Genomic DNA, 24216 nt, shown 5'->3' on the forward strand with positions numbered 1-24216 from the left:
TAAGGCCTCCTCAGACAGCCATTTTGCTTTTTTTATTTGCATATGAAAGATAGAACCTCTTAATTACAAGTAGCTAGGTATACATTACAGAAGCCTGGGGCACAAGTGTGGAAGGTAAAGCTAGAAAAGTAGAGATAGGCCAGTTTGTGGAAGGCCTTATAGTATAAACGCAACAGTATAAATCCTACTTTGAAATCTTAGAGGAAAATAGAGATTTGAGTAGATGAGTGGCATGATCAGGCTAGATTTTCAAAAGCTGCCTCTAACAGCAGTGGGGAAGACGCAGGGAGGAGGGTGGGAATGGAGGTGATGGGGCAAGAAGGATGCTATTGGATTCCAATATGAGTCATAAGTCATTAAGATGGGGACCAGTAGAGTGTCAGTAAGAAAAACAAGGAGCAGATGAATAGGAAAATATTGAGAAAAGAGATTTCAGGGACTTGGCATCCAACTAGGCAAAGAGCAGAGAAATAGTCTCAAATGCTGAGATAACCATTTTGATTCCAAGGAGTGGATGAAAGGGAATATAAAATGAAGAACAAATTTGGAAAGTGAAAATATTTTTCCGAATCATGAATGGCATGATTTATCATCTATGAAATTTTAAGAGAAAATCATCCATTTGGTAGATAGGTATGTGGATTTAGAATCCTGCAAAAAGCTCTGCACATAGGCATTCAAGTGTCACACTACTACATGGCATGTGAAACCATGCAACTGTACTTCTGGTGAGTCCCTGCTTAGGGAGTAGAGACCTAGACGAGAAGAACATTGGACTTTAAATAACAAATGTATTGAATGGGCAAGGGAACAAAGAGAAAACACAGGTGTTAATGGGTGCAGGTACCACACACCCAGCACTGAGAAGGAGCAGACAGGGTTACATGGAAAACCAGGAGTCGGTGAAACAGAGAAGAAAGTTTTACAAAGGGAATGAGGAAAGGGTTTCATTCATTCAACAATGCCCTTCTGCACCTGGTATGAGCCAGCACATGCCAGCAGCTGGGGGGTAGAGTGTGTAGCACAGAAAGTCATGGCCCTCACTGTGTCCTTGGGCCACATTGGACAAGAGGCTCCTGGAGCACTCCTAGTTCAGGGTGAATAAGAGATGCTGTGTTTCTCTGGTTCAGTGGAATTAAAAAGACCCTCCACAGCCACACTTCAGAGAATAATTTTAACAGTTGTATAAAACTCACTCAATATAAAACTCTATAACTCATGGGTGACAAGTTGCACTGTCTCCCAGAGTCCTCTCAAGTTTCACTCTTCATCTGAGAATTTAAATGCTTATCCAAGTTTAATTAACCAAAAAAATATTGTAAAAACTTAACCATTGCACACAGTGCAAAGAAATTATCGTTGCACTTTTGTGTAAAAAGCAATTACTGTTATATTTTTTAAGCCATTACTTTTAGCTGCAATAAAAAGCAAAATATTTAAAAAGAAATTGAAAAATCAAAGCTAAAGGAGAAGTCTATATTACACATTATTTGTGACCCTCATTTTTACTTAGATATTTAATTCTCTGGGAATTCGTCTAACCATGATATTAAGATAAAAACTTACCTTGACTTTGATTCAAAATGATCTACTGCCTCTTAAAGTATATAAAGTACCATATGGTGTAAAACTAGGACTACTTTAGTCATATATACTCTGCCCTGTGGGCCAATAACCAGACCTTAACTTCATGATACTCACTTCTTCAAGGAATTATTGAATTTTGGCCCTATTGTGTGTGTGATGTTTTATTAATACAACATTCACATTGTTTTAAAGAATGTATTCCTTTTATTTTAATATGCTACCTTCTTCCCCCCTTCCCCCTCACAGTCCTTCACCCCAGAACTTAAGAGCAAAATTGCTTTTACCTCCTGAGATATATTTATCCTACACATGAAAGTGATTGGGCGGAGAAGGGTCTGTGTGTCACATCCTGAAATAGTAGTGTTTCAGAGCACCTTTCCCATTGTCACCATCTGTACCCTCCAGAAGTATGGTTTCAATTTTGCTCTGGAAATATGAGTCAAGCTATGTTACCAACACATATTTTTCCCTGTCATAACATTTCACTTATTCTGTCATCTGTGGACAGTTTATGGGTTGCATCTTTTACTTAGTTTTATTGAAATGGTATCTTCTTGCTCCTTGAATTCATTTTGCATTAGGGGAGGCAACACCCTCCCAATAAACAGAAGCACCTGGCCTGAGCGTGTATCATCAGTGCTGTGTTGGCCCCTAGTAATGAACAGCAGTCAGAGGCCACTTAAGAGAGGTGACTATGTCAGACATTCTGCCTTCCTGTGTGGACTTCGGTAGGCATTAATGACCAGTCTCTCACCTCTGTCCCAGGAATTAATCAAGCGCATAATACGCAGAGTAGAAACAACCTGAAGCAATGATGCAACAAACTGGAACTTAATCACGGTCCTTTCCCTGTTTCATAGCAATTTTGTAAGTTCCTGGACCTGGGTTAAATGTCCCACTTGACTTTCCTTGTGTCTTGAGTAAAGTATCGAAGAAGCATACACAGTGCCCTTAGCTACAGGATTGTGGACTTTTCAAAACTTTATCACAACTTTGAGAAATTCTTTAAAGTTAAAAATTGTAGCGGTATTGGTGTATTTTCTTAAGCAAAATGATGAAAGCAAAATGACAAGACACCATACTGGTTTCATTAATAAAACCATGCTTTTCTAGTGTTACTCTCATCAAAGTATTTCCATCAAAATAGATTCCTTAATGCAGAAAAGGTACTTGGTCTCATTGTTTTTAAAGGTGTCTATTATTTCAAGTCAAAATGATTTTTTTCATTATTTATAAAATGAAAGTAGGAAAAGAAAGAACATAAAGAAAACAAATGGATTTTGATATCAAGTATAAACTAAACAATAAAATCTGGTATATTTTATAAGGAAATTTAACCAGAGTAATATCAGAAGAAGAAAATAAAATGAAATAAACAATAAGAGAATCATTTTACTTTCATAAAGCACACTGCATTTCATAGTATAAAAATGACAATATCAGAAATAAATCACCAAAGATTGACCTCAAGAGTAGTAACAACCACAGAGCAACTACTACGCTGTTTAAAACAGATGGTTAAAAAAAAAAAAGTCACAATCAACTGTGTTTTTAATATAAATAACATGCATAAAATATGTGAAATTTGACTGTTTTCCCTTTAAGTATAGGGATCTTGGGATCTTGATCCTAAGGATCTTGGAAACCTGGAGTTGCTACTAAAGGTTTGTTATGATTTGTTATAGGCTCCCTCAGCTTGAAATGTTAGTTTCCTTGAAAAAGCAGTGACTCTAGTATTGAGCAAACCACAAGTTAATCAACATTGATGTATTTATATATAGAGGAGGAAAAGACTCAGACTGGAAAAAGGAGGGGAAAATGCTATATCTATTACAAATTTCTTCCAGCTTTGAGTCCAAAATAATGCAAGAGAAGATTATCAGCAAAATATGAATAGCAATAATCATCAAAAAATGACAGAAACCAAGGGTAAAAATGTGCTGAATGAAAATGAAAATAGCTTGATAGAGAAGAAAGTAGACACATTAAAATCAAGAGTAAAAATAATCAAATTGATGCCCCAGGTGCAAGGAAGGTAGAAAAATATTTTAGAGCTCTGAGAAACATTTGAGAGCTGAATTAAACAGGCTAAATTAATCTTTGAGCAATTTTCTTACTGGGGAAGACAGAATTCATTTTTTCTCACCTTAGTGAATTTATTAATCTCCCCATGGGCAAAAAAGTCATTTACATTTTTTAAGTACAGAAAGATCTGTGGGTTTTCAAGGCAGCTTTATAAGATATGAGTCATCATTACAAGTGTGTGAACAATCAGGTTTTTAAAGTCCTTTATGTCTACACTTGTGGGTGACTTTAGAAATATTTAATGCAAATCTCAATGTTCATAGCATTTCTTTCCTTGGAAAAGTAAACAGAATAGAAGAGAAAGGTCAAGTAAAATTCTTAAAATTTCTTTACTTACTATCAAATAAAGTGTGAGTAAGTAATGCATTGTATTAAGGGCAGACTAATTCATTTTATATGGAAATAGGAAGTGTACCCTATTGTTTTCCAAATTATTAGCTAATTCTTACTGTTTCTGTTTTGTGAAAATTTATCCATTTAATATCCTACACACACACACACACACACATGTTCAAAAGATTGAACATAAAGTACTTTTCTGTTTTGCTCCTGAAAAAATAATCATAAAATTTCCGTATGTGTCAAATTAGTGATTCCAAATAAGTGACTGAAAGCAGGCTTTAAAATTAGAAATTTTGACTCCATGAAACTCTGAAGTTAGTGGAAGATAATGTTTCAAAATTTCCAACAGATATTAATTTACAGACTTTGGAAACAAAAAATCGGAATTCCTGAAAACTATCATGAATTCCTGAAATATTAGGTTAGTCAAAAATGCTTCCAGAATTCTTCATTCTCTTTCATGATTATTATAGATATCTTTACACAATCACTTTGGAAATAAGAAATGTTAAGTTGGATGGCTTTTGCAAAGAACTGCCACCCGTAGCAAATATTAAAATAACAGAAAACTCAAATAAACATTATTAGGTAGTATCTGTATAATGTAACCTTCAGACCTTTTATTAAGGTCATGTGCTAAAATTTCAGTTGAAGGATGCATTTGGCTTCCAAAACTTGTGACTTCTTGGGATAACACTAACAGGGTGTGTATAAAGTATGTGAATAACTTAATAATATTTAGTTTACCACAATGACTCACTGTTAGCCAGCAAGGGTCACAAACGTAGTTACAACGTAGCACCAGCTACCAGCGGGCTGATGGATGGACCACCTCCCTTCTGCCTGCTCCTGTCCAGGTCCTGGAAGTGTCAACTTTGACCTTCTAATCCACAGCCTTGGCATCTCCCACTCCTGCTTTCTGCTTGGCATCTGTGGATTCCTTCCAACCAGTAACATCTCTTGATAGGTTCTCACATGAAAACTATCATGCTTTTTTCCATTTTCCCATTTTAGGGGCTAATTTTTCTCAGGATTCAGAAAATATAAATTTCCCAAAGTAATGTTAGGTAGGAATTCCTATTGAAAATACTTGTTCTTTGGAGGTATGTGTATGTGCATGTGGGCTTCCCAAGTAGCTCAGTGGTAGAGAATTCATCTGCCAATGCAGAAGATACGGGGGACGTGGGTTTGATCCCTGGGTCAGGAAGATCCCCTGAAGGAGAAAATGACAACACACTCCAGTATTCTTGCCTGGGAGATCCCATGGACAGAGAAGCCTGGTGAGCTACAGTCCATGATGTTGCAAAGAGTCAGATGTGACTGAGTGACTGAACACAGCACAGTATGTATGTATGTATATGTGTCTTGGATGTGTCTCATGCATATTGCATTCCTTCAAAGTAGCATTTTCTCTACTAATCATAGCCACATTCAGGCAACATAACACCTACAAGCTTTTCCACTGCTCCCCAAAGTGATTTCATGAAACACAGCTTGGATAGTCTTTTTTACCTAATATAGAATTATTTCTTACTGACTAGTTAGAAAAAAGATTGAGTGAATGAATGAAAAGTTTGCAAAGCTTTCAGAAATTCATAATATTATATTTTTGTTTAAACATTTGAATTACCAAAGCTTTCAGAAGCACATTGATAAAGGTAGATGAATTACAAATGTTTCTTACCTATTTTAGGTAGTAGAACATAGCAATTTGTTTATATTTTCAATGATTTTATCCCATATTGCAAAATTCACCATCTTACTATAATAGCAACATCACTGCCAATTTCATAAAACTTTATAAAAGATCTTTTAATGGATAGGTGTTATATTTACATGTGTGTATATTTTAAACCAGGACTTAGATTCCTGGCATAACACCAACAGTAGCAATTTTAGTGGGAAAAAAACTCCCAAGTTTATACATTTTTGTGAAGTCTTCTGATTTTGTAGAGGATGAATTGAAAGATTAAGACTATATGACACAAATAAAACCCACCTATAGGCTAAATTTAGGTATAAGATACCAGTTTGACCTCTGTGAATGTGCTCACTACTTTACAGATGACATCTGCTCCACAGTGCTGCAGGAAACAGTTGAAAGGCAGAGGAAGAGGTAGGGGAAAGTAGGAAGAGGTAGAAGCCAATACATTCCAAGCAGGGAGCTGGCGGTATACTTCCGCCACAAAAGAAATGGTGCAGAATTACACAGTGGTCCTCGGCAACTGTGGAATACTATGTAAACCATCCTAGAACACCTCTGCCTGTTTAATTTGTTTGGTATATAGCAAAGTAGTAACTCAAGTGATGATGACAATTTCTTTTCAACTTCAGCTTGTGGTGGTTCAGTCACTTACATTCTAGATGGCTTTACTCATTTTGATGGTGACTCATAGTTGACAATGCAAGTAGATGGAAGCCCAAAAAAGCACAATTTTGATTTCTATGTACATGAGAAGCAGCTGAAACTCTACGTTCATCTTCAAAACAAGGCCTTGTCGGCCGACAAAAGTGCAACCCTAACTCTTGCCTTTTAGTTGTCAATGTTTTGGGATAATAATAGTTTTCCAGTGTGAACTCAGGAAATGCTCAATAAAAACATATCCATTCTTATGGACAGATGGATGAGAAATTCAATGCAAATGTAAACCACATGCTTCCAAAAACGTACATTGCAGAAGGTGAATGTTTTTTAAAAAATACTTGGCACGTATTCCGGAGTCAGCTACAGCAGAGACGGAATTCCCTTTGAAAGTTCCAGATGTGATGACTGATCAGACGATATCACAATTGCTACTTAAATAAGATTGTGTCCAAGCTCTATAATGAGTTTTTGTTAAGTGGTAGTCATTTCCTCTCAGATATTATTCACAGAGTTAGCAAAGTGGGTTGAACTTTGCACAACGAGGCTTGTTTCTGAATTGCCAAAGTGAAAAATTTCTGACATCAATGCATATTCTGAATTTAAGCAAAACCCAAGAAGGAAGGTGATTTCACACAGAGCACTGCTTGAGGGTCTATCAGAATATTCTGTTGAGGCACAGTTTTTACCAGGGGGGTGTCTATCGGTGTCTTAAGGGCCTAAGGAATCACATGAAAGGGAATAAGAAAGCGTGTGTTATGGACTGAGTTGTATCCCCCACTTCAAGTTCATACATTGAAGCCCTAAACCCTAATATCTCAGAATTTGATTATATTAGGAGATATGACTTCTAATGTAGTAATTAAACTAATACAAGGCTGCTAGTTCCTAACTGGTGTCATAAGTAGAGGAAATCTGGACACTCAGGAAGATAGCAGGGATGTGGACACACAGAGGAAACACTATATGAGGACACAGCAAGAAGGCAGACAACTGCAAGCTGAAGAGAGATGATTGAAAGATATGTTTTCAACATTTTTATAACTTACCAACTCCACTGCAGCACAACTCACTTAAGACGAATCCATTTTAAGTGAAGAGTATGATGAGTTTGACAAATGTAGGCATTATCACCATAAGATGCAGAATAATTCCACTGTGCTCTTTTCCAGCTAATCCAGCTCACCGCTAGCCTTCATCAACCACTGGCATGCCTTCCATCTCTCTCTACTGGATTTGTCATTTCCAGAGTTCCATACAAAGAGAATTATTCAGTGTGTACTTTTGTGTCTGGCTTTTCCTCTTTGCATTTTTGCTGTTTTTGAGATCCATCCATATTATTAAATGTATCAATAACTTGTTCCTTTTTATTACTGAGTAATATCTTGTGACATGGATATTGTTTGACGTGGAGTTTGTTTATCTATTCGCCAGCTTATAGATATGCTTATAATTTTTGACTATTATGAATAAAACTACTACAAGCATTCAAACACAAGTTTTTACATAGATATTTATTTACATTCTCTTTGATAAATATCTAAAAGTGGAATTTCTAGGTCATATGGAAAATGTATGGTTAACATGAAAGAAACTGCCAGTTTCCCAAAGTGAGGGTGTTATTTTACAGTTACACCATGGATGAAAGTTCCAAAATCCAACACTTTTTATTGCTAATGATTTTATTTAAAAAACTTAGCCATTCTAGTGTGTGAGGAGTGGAGCTCATTTTGCTTTGGAGTTGGAGTTGCATTTCTCTAATGGCTAATAGTGATGAGCATCTTTTTATGTGCTCACTGGCCATTTGTTTTTGAAAGAACTATTCAAATATTTTGCTCTCTATTATCAGGTTTATGCTCTTTTTACTATTGAATTCTATAATGTAAGGCTACAAGTCTCTGCTCAAATATATGTAATGCATGTATTTTCTTCCATTCTGTGGCTTCCCTTTTTGTTTTCTTAATTATATAATTCAATGAACAAGTTTTTTGATAGTCAAATTTATCATTTTTTAATGCTTTTGTGTCTTAAAATGTCTTTGCCTATCTCAAGGCTGAGAAGAATTTTCCTACATTTTATTTTAGAAATTTTATCATCTTAACTGTTACATTTAGAACTATGATTCATTTTGTTAATTTTCAAATATATCATGAGATAAGAGTCAATGTTCTTTTTTTTATTGTCCAATATCACTTGTTAAAAAGTAATATTCTTTATCCGTTGAATACATTGGCATTCTTGGTAATAAATCAGTGGAAGTTATATGTGTGATATATTTCTGGCATCCCCAGTCTCAACTATTTATTTATATATCTATCCCTGTGCCAATGCTATTGTCGGAATTACTGCCTTGTTATAATAATGAAAGACATATTTACTGCTCTACTCCCTCAGTGATCTGAAACAGACTATTTGGGAGTTACCTAGCCATGGAGGAACACATTTGGAAGTATTATTGTCAGATTAATGAGACAACTCTAATATGATTTAAATTACCTGTAAATAGAAAAATAAATACCCAAATTTATAAGATACAGTTTCAGAAACAAGGGTTGTGGTGAAAGCCAAGTGGAAACTGTGTAGAAAAGAGGGAATGGCAGTATGAAGCCTAGGAATAATGGAAAACAAAGTCATTCCAAATGGGAAAGTACATCCTTAGTGGAAAATGCTTGAAATATGTCTGAGTTAGTGTTATAATAGCATTAGTGATAGGAATTCAAAATGAAGATAAATTAGATCTGAAGTACAATAAGCCCAGAGCAGAAGAGATTCAAATGAGAAGTTAATAAGAGACATGAAGGTTAAAAAAAAAAAGAATGAAGAAGTTATTTTGAAAAGTGGAAAGAATCACAGAGGATGTGAGAGCAATAGAAGATAGGTAATGAAGGTAGAATACATTCATATAACTATTCATGGAAAAAAGAAGAAATCAATAGAATATTTTAAACTCTTATTCTATAAAACTTCCTAGAAATAAAAGGAGACCTACATCTATATATTGAAAGTCCTTAGAAAACTGGTGTGTCCTGATAAATCTATCATAGACTTAAAACAAAATTTAAAATTGAGAAAAAACATTCAAGGGATCCAAGAAAAAAAGATACTCATTCAGAAAAGGGAAGAAAATACTGCTGATGATCTTCTCAGCAACCACATGCAAGCAAGAAAACGGTGAGCCAACTTTAAAGAAACTATACAAAACAAAGTGAGAATCAATGAATTTTATATCCAGCTAAGACTTCCTTACCAAGGAAAGTCAATCTATTGACCATGGACTTTCAACTGCCAATGAAGCAATAGAAGAATAGAACAACATTTTGAGAAACTCAATAAAACAAACATGGAGACAAGGGTGTTATATTCAGCCAAACTATTCTTCAAATGTTAAGGCTATAAAAAAGTAGTTATAAACTTCCAGGATCTCAAGAAATACTCTACTCATGAATCTATTCTGAGAAACTCAACAGAAGGAGGAACTTTATCCAAGAGATTACTGAGAAGCTTTAGCAAGGGCAGATGGATTTAATATGTGTGCATAATTTTTTTGTCATCTTATTACATGGGTAAATTGAAGCAACCACTACCACACAATCAAGATACAGGGGGCAGTTCCCTGGTGGCTCAGTGGTAGAGAGTCAGCTTGCCAATGCAGGAGGCATGGGCTCGGTCCTGGTCTGGGAAGGGACATGCTGCAGAACAACTAGGCCTGTGTGCCACGACTACTGAGCCTGTGCTCCAGATTCTGGGGGCTGCAACTACTGAAGCCCACGCACCCTGGAGTCTGTGCTCTGCAACTGGAGAGTAGCCCTCCACTCACTGCAACTAGAGAAAAACCTGTACAACAATGAAGACCCAGCACAGTCAAAAATAAATGAATAAGTAAACAAAGTTATTTAAAAAAAAATACAGGGGATTTGGGGCACCTTGTGACACATCCAGACTCTCCACTCCAGTTTTGATGGTGGTGTGAATGCTGGCTACAGCTTCTTCTTGAGTGCATGGTTGGAGATGGACAGTTATTATCAAACATTTCTGTCTTGCTACGTAGCCCTTCTCTTAGTGTCCTGGCTAGAGAGAGCATACTTTTCTTGGGGCTTTTTTTTTTCAAATGTTCCCACTGGCATTATTGAGAAGCTGGCCTCTCCAGACCCAATGTGGGATAGATGAGTCAGAAAGAAAAGGTCAGAGAGCTCAAAACTGTGTCATTCCTTGGGTCCTAAGCTCCCTGTTTGGTTGTCTTCTTCCCTCCACTTTTCAGAACCTTCTTATTTCTTTCAATATATAATATCCAGGGATTTTAGATGTACTCAGTGGGAGGACAGTGGAAAGTATATTTATTCCATCTGTTGCTCTCAATATCCTTACCTCTTCCAGCAATTGTTCTCACTAAAAGGCTAATAGTCATAATTGAGTTCATTTTCTCTGGACACATTTCTTCATCTGCTACAATCAAACACAATTAAATTAACTCAACATTGGTAAATGGTTTTCCTTGCTTGGTTAACAAATGAGCTACACAGGCATTTACTTTAATTTCAGCCTTATTTCAATATTTTAAATCTTTTAAAAAATTTTGTTTCAATGAGCTATTCCATTTTAAGAGGTCTAATTTTTCTGAAAATTGCTTTTCTGTGAGTGGGGTTATTATAATGAGTGCTTAATCTAATAATATCGATGCATATAGTATTAGTTTAGCACAGTTACAGTGTCACTGCCTAATAAACACAATGCTTTGCCCTCTAATTGGGTAACAAAGAATTCACCCTCCACTCTTTCTTGAAAGTACAACACGCAAACCCAACTTTTCTTTCTTGATTTTGACATGTTGTGTAGGTACTGTAATCAAAAAATAAATAATTAAATGTAATGGCATAGTAATAAGCATAACATTCAAAATGCTGTTATAATTGGATTGCAGTGATTTGCAGTATACCAAGTAGAAACAGAAAGCAATGAAATTGTTACATCTAATCCTGTCACAATTACTCAATGCTGTTGCTACAGTCTGAAGGCAGTATAGACTGTACAACCGAATGAGTATGGCTGTGTTTCAATAAAACTTTATTTGCAAATCCTGGAACCCATGACCCAAGGGGAAAAAAGATACACACTGGACGTGAAATTTATAAACAAGCAAGTATAATCTATAAAGATAAAATAGCTGTTTCCTCTAGGAGGTGTAGAGGAAAGAGGGCTGACTTGAAAGGGACAAGAAGGAGCTTTCTTGAGTTACAGAAATATTTTATATCTTGATTGGGGCATTGGTTACATGGGTTTATACATTTTCACAACATTAAAATATACACTTAAATCTGTGCGTTTTACTATATGTAATTATACTGCAATAAAACATGGAAATATAATGACAAACTCTATTATTAACACAGATGAAACAACTTCAATAGGCTGTATACTAAATAACAGTATTGTATCTATGCTAAATTTCTTGAGTTTGGTAGTAGTATTATGGTTCAGATCCCTGGGTCAGGAAGATCCCCTGAATAAGGAAACAGCAACCCACTCCAGTTTTCTTGTCTGGGAAAACCCATGGACAAGGAGCCTAGCCGAGTACAGTCTATGAGATTGCAAAGAGTTGCATACGACTTAGCAACTAAACAACAACAAAAATTATGGTTATATAGGAGATTATTCTTGTTGATAGATACATCTGAAATATTTAGGAGTGTAATATCGAGATACCTATGAACTGCTTCTTAAATAGTTTAGCTGAAACGAGTGTGTATGTATGTTTGTATGTATGTTTATGTACAAAGAAAGAGGTTGAACAAATGCTTCAAAAAGTTAATAACTGGTGAATCTTGGTAAAGGTTCTATTTTACTCTCAGCAACTAAAGTCATAATAACAAGGTAAGTAACAACAGGTTCCAGAGTAAAGAAATACAAGGCTCTGAGCTGGGGAAAGGCTGTGAAGTCAGGGTTTGGAAGATAGGACCAGATGACTTGTCAGGTGTACAAGAATCTTCAAGGCTGGGCATTTCCTCTCTTGAGTTTGACAGTTGGCATGAGATTCAGTGCTAGATGAAGAATTAAATAAGTACAAACTCCTAAACAAGTTATCCTAAACCATGCAATCTAAAGCAAAGTCCATCACACTCCAGCATCTGAAACTGCACCATGTAACTGTGTCCACTGGGGTTTCCCTGGTAGCTCAGCTGGTAAAAAAATCCACCTGCCTGGGTTCAGTCCCTGGGTTGGGAAGATCCCCTGGATGAGGGCATGGAAACCCACTCAAGTGTTCTTGCCTGAGGAATCCTCAGGGACAGAGAAGCCTGACGGGCTACAGTCCACGGGGTAGCAAGCAGTTGGACATGACTGAATGACTAAGCACAGCACAAGGAACTATGTCCAGGGCATTCTTGCTCCGTTGCTTTGGGAGACTCTGCTTCCAGTCTGACGCCATGCCCTGAAACAGAAACATAAGTCTGAAAATAAAGCAATTCATTCATGAAAAAATGAATATGTCTCTTACAATTATTTCAATGAAAAATTTATTTCATATAGTAAGTGAGTGACAGAACCCTCCTAGTCTAAGGCACTGGTCATTTAAATTGTCATTTTAAAAAAATTTTGGTCTAAATAGCAATACTACATGTAAAAATTATTCAGTATCAGAATCTTACTATAAAAAACACCTGTCCACATAACATTAGTTTTATTGGTTCTTAGTCCTTCCTTACTCTTTGCCTAGCTGTGTTTCACAATAGTATTGCTCTGTGATATATTTTCTGTAAAACAAATGGAACTTATTTTATATGTGTGCATTTAAATTCTCAATTAGAAAATAACTATGTATTAATTTTTTATATTCTCGAGTTTGAAATAGTTATCTATATTGTTATCAACTTTTAACTACTGGGAGCATCAATAGATTTCAGGCATCCAATAGTACTATTGTCTTATAGGTATAATTATTTTTTAACGGTTTTGAAGTTTTAGTCCTGCTTACTCAATATTAAAGGAAAACATATTGATTATTTCAAACTGGGTACATAATAGTGTATTTAGGTTGAGTGAATAAGGTAATTTGGTAAACATATCTTAGAGTTTCTTCTCCCCTGGCCCCAAATGTCAAGCTATCACTAAGGAATTTTATTTTTCAACAAGCTCAAGAATATAACTAACTTGTCAATATGTTCAGGATTTTTCCTTTTCAGCCTTTACACATTTACTAGTGCAATTTTTCTATAGCTTGTGGTTTGGACATAGATTGCATTTCCAGTGATACGATATTTAGTCAGTACTTCATAGTCTGAGCTTACCAGGCGGCTCGGTGGTAAAGAATCCACTTGCTAATGCAGGAGACGTGGGTTTGATCTCTGGGTTGGGAAGACCCCCTGGAGAAGGAAATGGCAACCCACTCCAGTATTCTTGCCTGGAAAATCCCATGGACCAAGGAGCCTGGTGGGCTACAGTTCATGGGGTTGCAAAGAATTGGACACAACTGAGCTACTAACACTAATAGTTAAATAAGTAGTTAAATAAGTAGAAACTGCTTACTCCAACAGCAATAAACAGCATATCTCTTGCTGATAGTGGTAAGAAAAACTGGTTAAGGAAACAGACCTGGCTTGAAAATTATTGATGATACTTAGTCAAGAGAACCCAAAATGGGGCATTTGGATGATTAGAATAGATTTGACAAAAAGCAGAGTAAAGATCTAAGTCCTGGCTCAGGGAAGAGGCTTGTGCAATTTTAATAATTAAATGAGGTTTTTCAGGTATTTGCAAAACTAATACCATGAGGAATAATAAATCATTTGCTTAGTTGTATCCGACTCTTTGCAACCCTGTGGACTATACAGTCCATGGAATTCTCTAGACCAGAATACTGGAGTGGGTAGCCTTTCCCTTCTCCAGGGGATCTTCCCAACCCAGAGACCAAACCCAGGTCTCCCGCATTGCAGGCAGATTCTTTACCAACTGAGCCACAAAGGAAGCCCTATTTCCTTATGGTGTTTCGTAAATAACATTAGCTTTCCATTAAACCAGTAAAGTTAATTATTATTATCCCAGCACAGTGATGTGGATGGATTCCTCCCAGAATAATATTTGAAACCTAAAATGTATACCACTTCGTAATTTACCAATTACATCAATCATGTTTCATTAGTCTATTTTATGACTTTTAGGCAAAGCAATCATAGATTGCTGACTCAGCACCACACTGCAGAGACCTGTTCAGGGTCCAATAATCATTCTATTTGATGCAAATGAAATTAAAATAGAATTCAGATGCCATATGTTTAACACTTCTTTCCATAATGTCAATCAGCATGAATTCAGTGTCTCCTCTGTATCTTTGCCAAGTGATCAAGGTCAGTATCAGTAGTGATCAGTCATGTCCATCGTGGGCACCTTTGATAAAATATGACAAGGACACCTCTCTCTGATCTTCCTCCCCCAAACTTAGAACCCCAATCTGAAAATGAGAAAGACAACAGATGGATCCCAGTTGATAGACATTCTCCAAAGCACCCGATCAGGACTCCCCCAAATTGTTGAGATCAAGGAAAGCCTAAGAAACTATCATAGGCAGAAGGAGCCAAGGAGACAAAACGACTTAAGTATAATTTAGTTAGGCACCAGGTGACTTGGATGGGACCCTGGTAGAAAAAGGGCATTAGGTAAAAAGTAAGAAAATCTGAATCAACTACGGACTTTAGCTAATAAAAATGTGTCCATATCGTTTCATTTATTGAAACAAATGTACCATAATAATGTAAGATGTTAATAACAGTGGGAACAAGGATCCGGATCTATGGGAACTCTTGTTCTTCAGTTCAGTCAGTCGCTCAGTCGTGTCCAACTCTTTGTGATCCCACGGACTGCAGCACACCAGGCCTCCCTGTCCATCACCAACTCCCTGAGTTTACTCAAATTCATGTCCATTGAATCGGTGATGCCACCTAACCATCTCATCCTCTGTCATCCCCTTCTCCTCCCACTTTCAAGCTTTCCCAGCATCTGGGTCTTTTCAAATGAGTCAGTTCTTCGCATCAGGTGGCCAAAGTATTGGAGTTTCAGCTTCAACATCAGTCTTTCCAATGGAATATACAGGACTGATTTCCTTTAGGATGGACTGGTTGGATCTCCTTGCAGTCTCATTCTTAACTTCACAATTTTTCTGTAAATCTAAACATATTTTAAAATTAAGAGTTTGACTTAAAAAAAGGTCCTCCTTCACATCTTACTAGTGGTTATTGTCACATTTCCTCTCCAAAATAATTCCACATATGTTGTCGTGTATCTTATCAGACATTATATTTAGCATATGCACAAAAAATATTACCGATGAAAGAGTTACATCATACACTGATGTTAGAGGAATTATAGGATTTAGTTATCTTCAATTTTGTAGTCTTCATCTTGTTTCTCAAATGACAAAACTAAGCTCTAAAATCTGCACTTGCAAATTACCTTAACATTCAAAATCTTATTACGTAACTCAGTGGAATTGACAGATATTTATATCATTCTCAAGGCTGCAAAAAGAAACCTGAGGCTGTGACAAGACTGGGACTGGACCCAGGTGTTCTGGCTCCTACGATGACGCTTCATTCCTATACCACTTAGCTTGCCTCTTACCCTTCATTTGTGGCATTTAAAGCAAACCTACTCTAATAAGCAAATAAAATATTCAACTACGTGGCAATAAATGATATCTTGTTCAAGGAATTTCATCAATAGAAAAATAACTTCAAATACCAAGTATTCAAATGCAAAAATGTATGACTAAGTCCAGCCTCTGGAAACTGACAAAGCTATCTTTTCAGTCATCCATGCCTATGGCAACTTTTCCCAATCGATGGGCCAGAAATTGAGACAAAATATTTTTTAAGAAATAAAAGTTGAAATAAGCAATACTTAAAGGGGCCAAAGTCATCAAATCCGGAGAGACTTTGAAACTCAACTGCAAGGTTCTGATTGGCAGCTGCCGTTTCTGCTTTGACTAGGACTGGGAGAAGTAATAGCATTGTGTACTTTGTATGTGTGCTGTCTTTTTTTCTCTTTAATCCTTTTTTATTGTGTTTGTCAAAAGTTATAGAGACAGACACTGTTCTTCATTTCAGAATATCTTAAATTGTGCCTAATGACTTCAGCTGTGAATGGATACAATAAAGACAAGCCATAATAAATTAACTATTATATTTCTGGGTGACAGAAGTAGTTCCAGCTGTTGGTCTAATTCTATCTTTGTAGAAAACTGCTTTCAGCAAACTCATCCCAAATTGCTTCACTAGCTTGGATGACTGAGACATCTTCTGAAAGCTTAAAAAAATGTGGTTCAGAACAATTAGGTCAGAAGTGTAACAAAGTAAATGGGGAGATAGATAATCTCTTCAAGGAATTTATATTGAACTGATGGGAGAAGGATATTTATCAAAATTCAGTTTTATATTAACTAGAACTAGAAATTCACAGGTACTTAATTTGATTAGAAAAAAGCAATTTACTGTGGTTAAATATTTGTAGAATATGTGTATCACAAAATGGTGAATTTATTTATTATGTTTTCTAGTTACAAAAACACTTTTGTGGATTAAATTATATCATGTCATTAATAATATCCTTAGATTTATGAAATCAACTTGATGCTTTCACATCAATATAAAGTTCATGGAATGTCTGTGTCCTACATCAAGTCCTGGAAAAAAATAGATGAGAATTTTGTCAAATCTAGAGAATCCACAATCTACAAGTATGAAGCTAGAATATTTTAGAGCTTCAAGGCACATAAAAGATGATATAATTCATTCACATTATTTTACAGATGGGGAAGTTGAGTACCAGAACGATGAACCACATTGTACCACTTGATACATGAAATTATTAAAAAGCTGGCCCTAGTACATATGTTCAATTATAACTAATCATGTTCCATTTCTGTTTCATCAATGTTTCCTCTCAAATAAGGTCTCTCCGGGAAGCCTGGTTTTGCCCAATAAAATGCATTGTGTGGATTTTTTTTGCAACTCCATAGACTGGAGCCTGCCAGGTTCCTCTGTCCATGGGATTTCCCAGGCAAGAATACTGGAGTAGGTTTTCATTTCCTCCTCCAGTGGATCTTCCAGACCCAGGGATTGAACCCACGTCTCCTGCATTGACAGGCAGATTCTTTACCACTGTGCCACCTGGGAAGCCAAGATTTCTCCTTTTGGTTTGTAGAAGAGCCACACCAAAATGAGCTGGATGTTTGACACTAATTCCTGGGTCCTATCCACAATCCCTCATTGAGAACCTGCTGGGCATTTGGGGTGGGGGAGAAACTGTGGTTTTAAAAAGCCATAAGAGGGGTTCTTCTGAATTCTGATTGTGAATAATTGCACTAAACTGGTGTGTATAAACTTTGTCTGATCATAATTCACCTGGAGGGCTTATCAAAAATGGAAAATTCTACTGCATAGGACCACATATGTACATATGCACACACATACACAGACATACACAAATGAATCCAGGTTTTCAAATGGTGAAAACTTAATATGATATGTAATCTAGTTAACGTACCAACACAATTTCATGGTTTTAATATCCATACCTACAGATAGCTGTATGATTTTTCCAGTAGTCATGTACAGATGTGAGAGTTGGTCCATAAAGAGGGCTAAGTGGGGAAGAATTGATGCTTTCAAATTGAAGTGCTGGAGAAGATTCTTGAGAATATCTTGGACTGCAGGGTACTGACAACAAAGCAGTCAACCCTGACGGAAATGAGACAGTGAGAAAATATTAAGAATTTTTAATCATTAATGATAAACTGTCTAGGGGCAAATACAGATCCATGAACATGACCCATCACAAAGTTAGTAGGAAAATTAAAGAAATTGAAGCTTCTATGTGAGGTTCTCTACTCCAGTTATATTTTTGCTTCACCCCAAATCTAACCCGTTATTCATTGCAAGTTCTGTTCACGAAGCACAGAACATTTGGGGTCTGTGGATTTTTAGGCAATGATGAAAGAAAAACAAAATACAGCCACAAAGACCAATCAGCCTCCACTGTGGAAAGTCAAGGACAATCTACTTCAAATCAGCATTTTAAAATTCTACAGCTTATCATTCCAAACTGCTGTTTGGTGAGTTGAGTAGGAGATATAATTCCCCAAGACCCTGGCTGCTGCCATAAATAGCAATCATAGCAGGAAGAGTGCCTTTGAGTCCCCCATTCCCGCTCCTGGAGCAGCTGTGCAGTTCCAAGGGACAAGACAGCATACACCAAAGGCCAGAATCCCCCAGACCAGCCCCAGGTCTGTCAGGTATACCTTTGAATGAACGTTGTCATTTTTCATTTGTACTGAAAGTTTGGATATTTTTTCAACTAATATCGTGTTTAGGTCCAGAACTTGCAAAGGTATACAATGCAGGTCGTACTTTATGCGGGTGATCCTGTGACCCTCACAAAGTGTGACCTTTTGAAGCCTTTCTGTTTCTATACTTCATCATCTGACACCGGAGAGTCACCCTTTCCTGGTGCTCCTCCCGACTAGACTGATATGGAATTCATACCCCTCATGAGACATTAAGTTGTACATGGGAGTTTCCTACATTCATGGATTATCTCTCCTCTTATACTACAAGCTCCTTGAGGGACAATTTTCATTCTTTCCTATGTCACAACACCTGAAACGTGGCAGATAAATTAATGCTAATTAGTTGAATATATTTCTGCTTATTATTAGATTCTAGTACCAATATCATAACTATCTTTACCTACAAATCACAGTATGTGTAGCATGATTTTGGCTCAGTGATAAAAAATCCATCTGCTATTGCAGGAGACTGCAAGTTCAGTCCCTTGGTTGGGAGGATTCCCTGGAGAAGGAAATGGCAACCCACTCTAGTATTCTTGCCTGGAGAATCCCATTGATAGAGGGGCCCGATGGCCTACAGTTCATGGGGTCGCAGAAAGTCAGATACGACTTAAAGACTAACCAACAACAATGACAACAAAGCATTTTATGGTAACTATCAACTTTTCAATTGCTCCTGTTATATGTGTACATAAGTACACACATTTTTGTTATACACACATACTTATATAATATATATCATATACATATATACAGTTTCCCTGTGGCTCAGTAGGTAAAGAATCTGCATGCAATGTATGAGACCTGCAATGCACAGACCACCTGCAATGAAGGAGACCGGAGTCTAATCCCTGGGTCAGGAAGATTCCCTGGAGAAGGAAATGGCAACCCACTCCAGTATTCTTGCCTAAGAAATCCCATAGACAGAAAGCCTGGAGGGATACAGTCCATGGGGTCACAAGAGTTGGACACGACTTAGTGACTAAACCACCACCACCACCACACACATATCTAATATATAATCTCTGTTATTAAATAGGCATTCTTTTATGATCAGTTTCTAGCACACTCCCTCGCACATGGAGACATTCAAAAAACATTTTTAATTAATTAATTAATTTTAATTGGAGGCTAATTAATTTACAATATTGTAGTGGTTTTTGCCATACATTGACATGCATCAGCCATGGGTGTACATGTATCCACCTTCCTGAACCCTCCTCCTACCACCCTCCCCATCCCATCCCTCAGGGTCATCCCAGTGCACCAGTCCTGAGAACCCTGTCTCATGCATCAAACCTGGACTGGTGGTCTATTTCACATATGGTAATATACATGTTTCGATGCTATTCTCTCAAATCATCCCACTTAAATTAGCAGTAACAAAAGTCAAAAGCAAAATAAATGTTTTTACTTATACAGAACTGGACAGGTTTGAATTTTTAGATATTTTCTAAAAGTGAAGAAAAGGATTGACATATCTTTTTGCAATTAGTTCTATTTCTCCTCCTCATGATATCAATGCATTCAGATGGATGGTGAGATTTAAAATTCTCAAGTGTATGAATAATGAGCCATTGTTCATTTTTTTTCATTCCAACTACTTCACACCCTAAGGCATTCAGGTGCTTTCTTAGATTCAAAGTAAATGAAATTTATCAATGATAAAACTTTTGTATAAAACTATATTCCTAATGATATTGAATTCTGTTTTCAATGCTATTAACTTCTGTCAAAGAAAGTAACTATTTCCTTGATGTAATCAAATTCCTATTATAACTTTATTACCTTTGGAAATCATGTCTTCCAGTTTCCAAAGTTAGATTTGCCAATGAGATATTTTTAAAATATCTTGTCTAAATATGAGCACTATTTCAGAATAATTTCTCAGGCTGATTTCATTAAATATAGCATTCCTGGTAACTTGGAGAGATGATCCAATTGACAGGGGGTAAATGGAAAATTTAATTTCCATTTCAGATTTTAAACTCTATAATTCATCCATATTTTCATTCAGTTACTCATTCATTCATATGTAACTGAGCTTTTGTCATATGTAAAACATTGTGTCATGTTTATACTGTAAGATATGTAAATCCTAATAAAGAAGATACATTCATTGTCCTTATGGAATTCACAGTTTACGATAGAAAATTGATACCCACAGATACAAAAGTACAACATATACACATCATGTGTTGTTATATTGGTAACATTCCTCATCTTAATAACTGGCAGTGTCAAGATTCAAAACTATAGAATCTGCCTGGCTTAGAGACTTTTCTATACTGGGGATAGTAATGACTTCTTTTCAATTCTATGTCTGGGAGAATTACAGTGTCATTAACAGAAACAGGGGGAGCTTCCCTGATGGTATAGTGGTTAAGACTCGATGCTTCTTCCATTGCAGGGGGCACAGGTGTGATCCCTGGTTTGGGAACTAAAATCCCACTTGCCGTGGGCATGACCAAAACAAGCAAACAAACAAGAGAAACAGGGAACTCAGAGGGGAAAGAAGTAATTTTGAAAGTAAAAAAAAGAAAAAAAGACATTGATTTTGACCATACAGTACTTACTCTGAGGTACTGACCAGATAACTAGCTAGACAGGCACTATAGGCATTTGTAGGACTAATGAATAGATAAACAGCTGGAGTTAAACTCTTCAAAAGACAACTAAACCCAGAGATGGCATTTATCAAGTCAGCAAACCATTCCTGTCTCTCCTAGAAATGTGTAGCCTCCTCCAACTGTCATTTTTTAAGTTGAAAAAATGAATACAATTGATATTGTGAGAATGGTTGAATCATCAATTAAGAAATGACTTAAAGGAAAAGAATTAATCAAACACAATTAAGCGTTATGCTTGTTTAATAAAGCAAACAAAAACAATCCTTATTTAAAAAGTGCTTAGAATTCCATACCTACATGACTAAAACTTGTCACTGACCATTATAATAACCAATTAAAATGAATAAAATCTTCACCCTAACTTAGAGTCAGTAAGTAAAAATGAAAGAATGATTATTGATATCCTCAAACTATGCCGTCACCCCGATTTAAAGAAGGAAATTTCTAAAGTACACTCTGCCTTTCATTTCTCATATTTATGTCTTGAGAGATGAAGTTTCTTTCAGAGTAACACAAGTCTCTTTGCTTCATGGTTTTGCACTCTCCATCCAATCCCCTTGTTTTAATCTACTTAAGTGAATAAAATCTAGCAACACAAAATAGACCAAATAGAGAGATAAGTAAACGCATTCTTTTCTTGAAATATTTGATATACAGAAACTACAGTTTAGGAATCCTCCAATATACAGTGTGGCAAAGCTTAAAAAAAAATTTCCTTACTCCATAACATTGGGAATCCCTAGTGGCTTAGCAGTCAAGTATCCACCTGCAATGGAGGAGACTTGTGTTCAATTCCTAGATCAAGAAGATCTCCTGGTGATGAAATGGCAACCCACTTCAGTATTTTTGCCTGGAAAATTCCTATGGACAGAGGAGCCTGGTGGGCTACAGTCCGTTGGGTCACAACGAGTTGGACATGACTGAACGACTAAATTACTACCACCACTCCGTAAATTAGACAAGTCACTCTAGTTTTTCCAAAGGCAATCAAAATGAATGTTAACCATTTAAATGGGATGGGTGCAATGTTGTAAAGTAAAATAAATAAATTAATTAATTTAAAAAAAATGAACACCCCAAAAAAATAAATAAATGGGATGGATGGGCGGGGATTCATGTTTTGAAGAATAAAACAGGAAATTAACTTGTATGAAATGATTTCAGATTGGACTGTTGGGGATTTCAGGTTCTACTCTCTGGCAGGGAAAATCTGTATTGCAAATAGTTTTGTGGAAATAGCAGAAGGAATCAAAGTCTCCAATAGCTTTAAGAAGGTAAGGAAAGAAATGTCTTATGCTGTATGACAATGATGTCGAGAGAAGAGTGGAAAACACATACAATTAGGTGGCCTTAAGTGGTAAACCTGAGTAAGACCTTCCTGCTCATTAACCATGCCTCCTTAATTGAGTGCACGATTTCCATTCAGCCCCAGCTTCTTTATCTGAAAGTGAAGAAAACTGACTAGATGATCCTAAAGCTCTCTTTGAATTCTATCCAATATTTCATTACAAGTATAAATTTGTAAGAAGCGTTTTATTCAGTTCTTGAATAAACTGAATTCAGTTCTTGAATAACTGCTCAGCTCAATTGAGCGATTTTACATTAGATTGGATAAAGCTCAGAAAAGTTGAAGAAAATTAGTTGCCTTTGATTGTTTTCCTAATAAAAAACAGAGCCTTTGTCAATTTGACGCTTCTTTTTTCATGCAATATAGGATGGAAGCCACAGAGGATCCCAGCCAGTAATCTTTAGAGAGTTGAAAGCTTGAACTTTTATACTATAGTCTTACAGCATGTAGTATATGGAAACTATTCTACTTCCTTGAAGGTAAATTATTTTCCACAAAATCACTATAGTAGAGACAGAATACTGCACAGGACTTGAAGACACACCTCCTTACCATTGTATTCCCTTTATAAATTATTCTAAACTGTTACCAATGTTTCACCAAACCTAAGAAACACATAAAAATTGCTTCATTCTGATGCTACTTTTCCATGTGAGGAATGGAAATTGAAATGGAAAATTCATCAGATCCCCACTAAAAGGAGGTCTGACTCAGTTGGCATAAACAGCATTGGCTAAAATTTAAATCCAGTGGCTTCTAAAGAGCTGATGAAAGCTGATGAACCTGAGTGAAATATCCACTAAAATAAGAAGGCAAAAACAGTAACATTTCTTGGCAAACTTACCATGGGCCAGGCATTGTGTTTGGAAGTTAGCTCAGTCTTTAAACATTTCTTTAAAACAACAAAATGAAACAAAAAGCTAACACTAGATCCTACTCTGTAGACTTAAAACCACCAAAGTCCAAAATCTGACACTTGAAGTTAAATAACTTGCCAAAGTCCATACCTTGGTAAACAGCTGTGAGCAATATGGATTTGAATGTGGGGCTGTCCTTTGTGACGCACTTATCCTACTACTGTAACACAGCATAGAATATTCTTTTCCTTATCTTCTTAAGGCAATTAGAGACTTTGATGCTTTCACTGTTTCCACTAGCCTTGTTGTTGTTGTTTTTCAATAGAATTTCCCTGACAGAAATTAGAGCCTCTCATCACCAACAGTCCAGTCTGAGATCCTTCCAGAAAGGTCAAATTGTGTTGTTGCTCTTCTTCTTTAAAAAAAAAAAAAAAGTTTCATCATTTCCAGCCATTTTAAATGATTCCTGTTCCCTTCAGTTGCCACTGGGGGATCTGAGGAGAGTTGCTTGTCTAATGCTCCTGAGTAAGGACGGTTCATTGAGAACAGTGAACGGTGTAGGAGACAAGGGCAGGAGGACAGGAGAGAAAGCTGGGTTGGGAAGGGCAGGGATGGAGGGCAGAGAGGACGAGGGCTGTGTGCTGGGTCTCCTAGGAGAGCCTAGTGACTCACCC

This window comes from Cervus canadensis, chromosome 12 (assembly GCF_019320065.1).
Source record: "Cervus canadensis isolate Bull #8, Minnesota chromosome 12, ASM1932006v1, whole genome shotgun sequence".
Classification (NCBI taxonomy): Eukaryota; Metazoa; Chordata; class Mammalia; order Artiodactyla; family Cervidae; genus Cervus; species Cervus canadensis.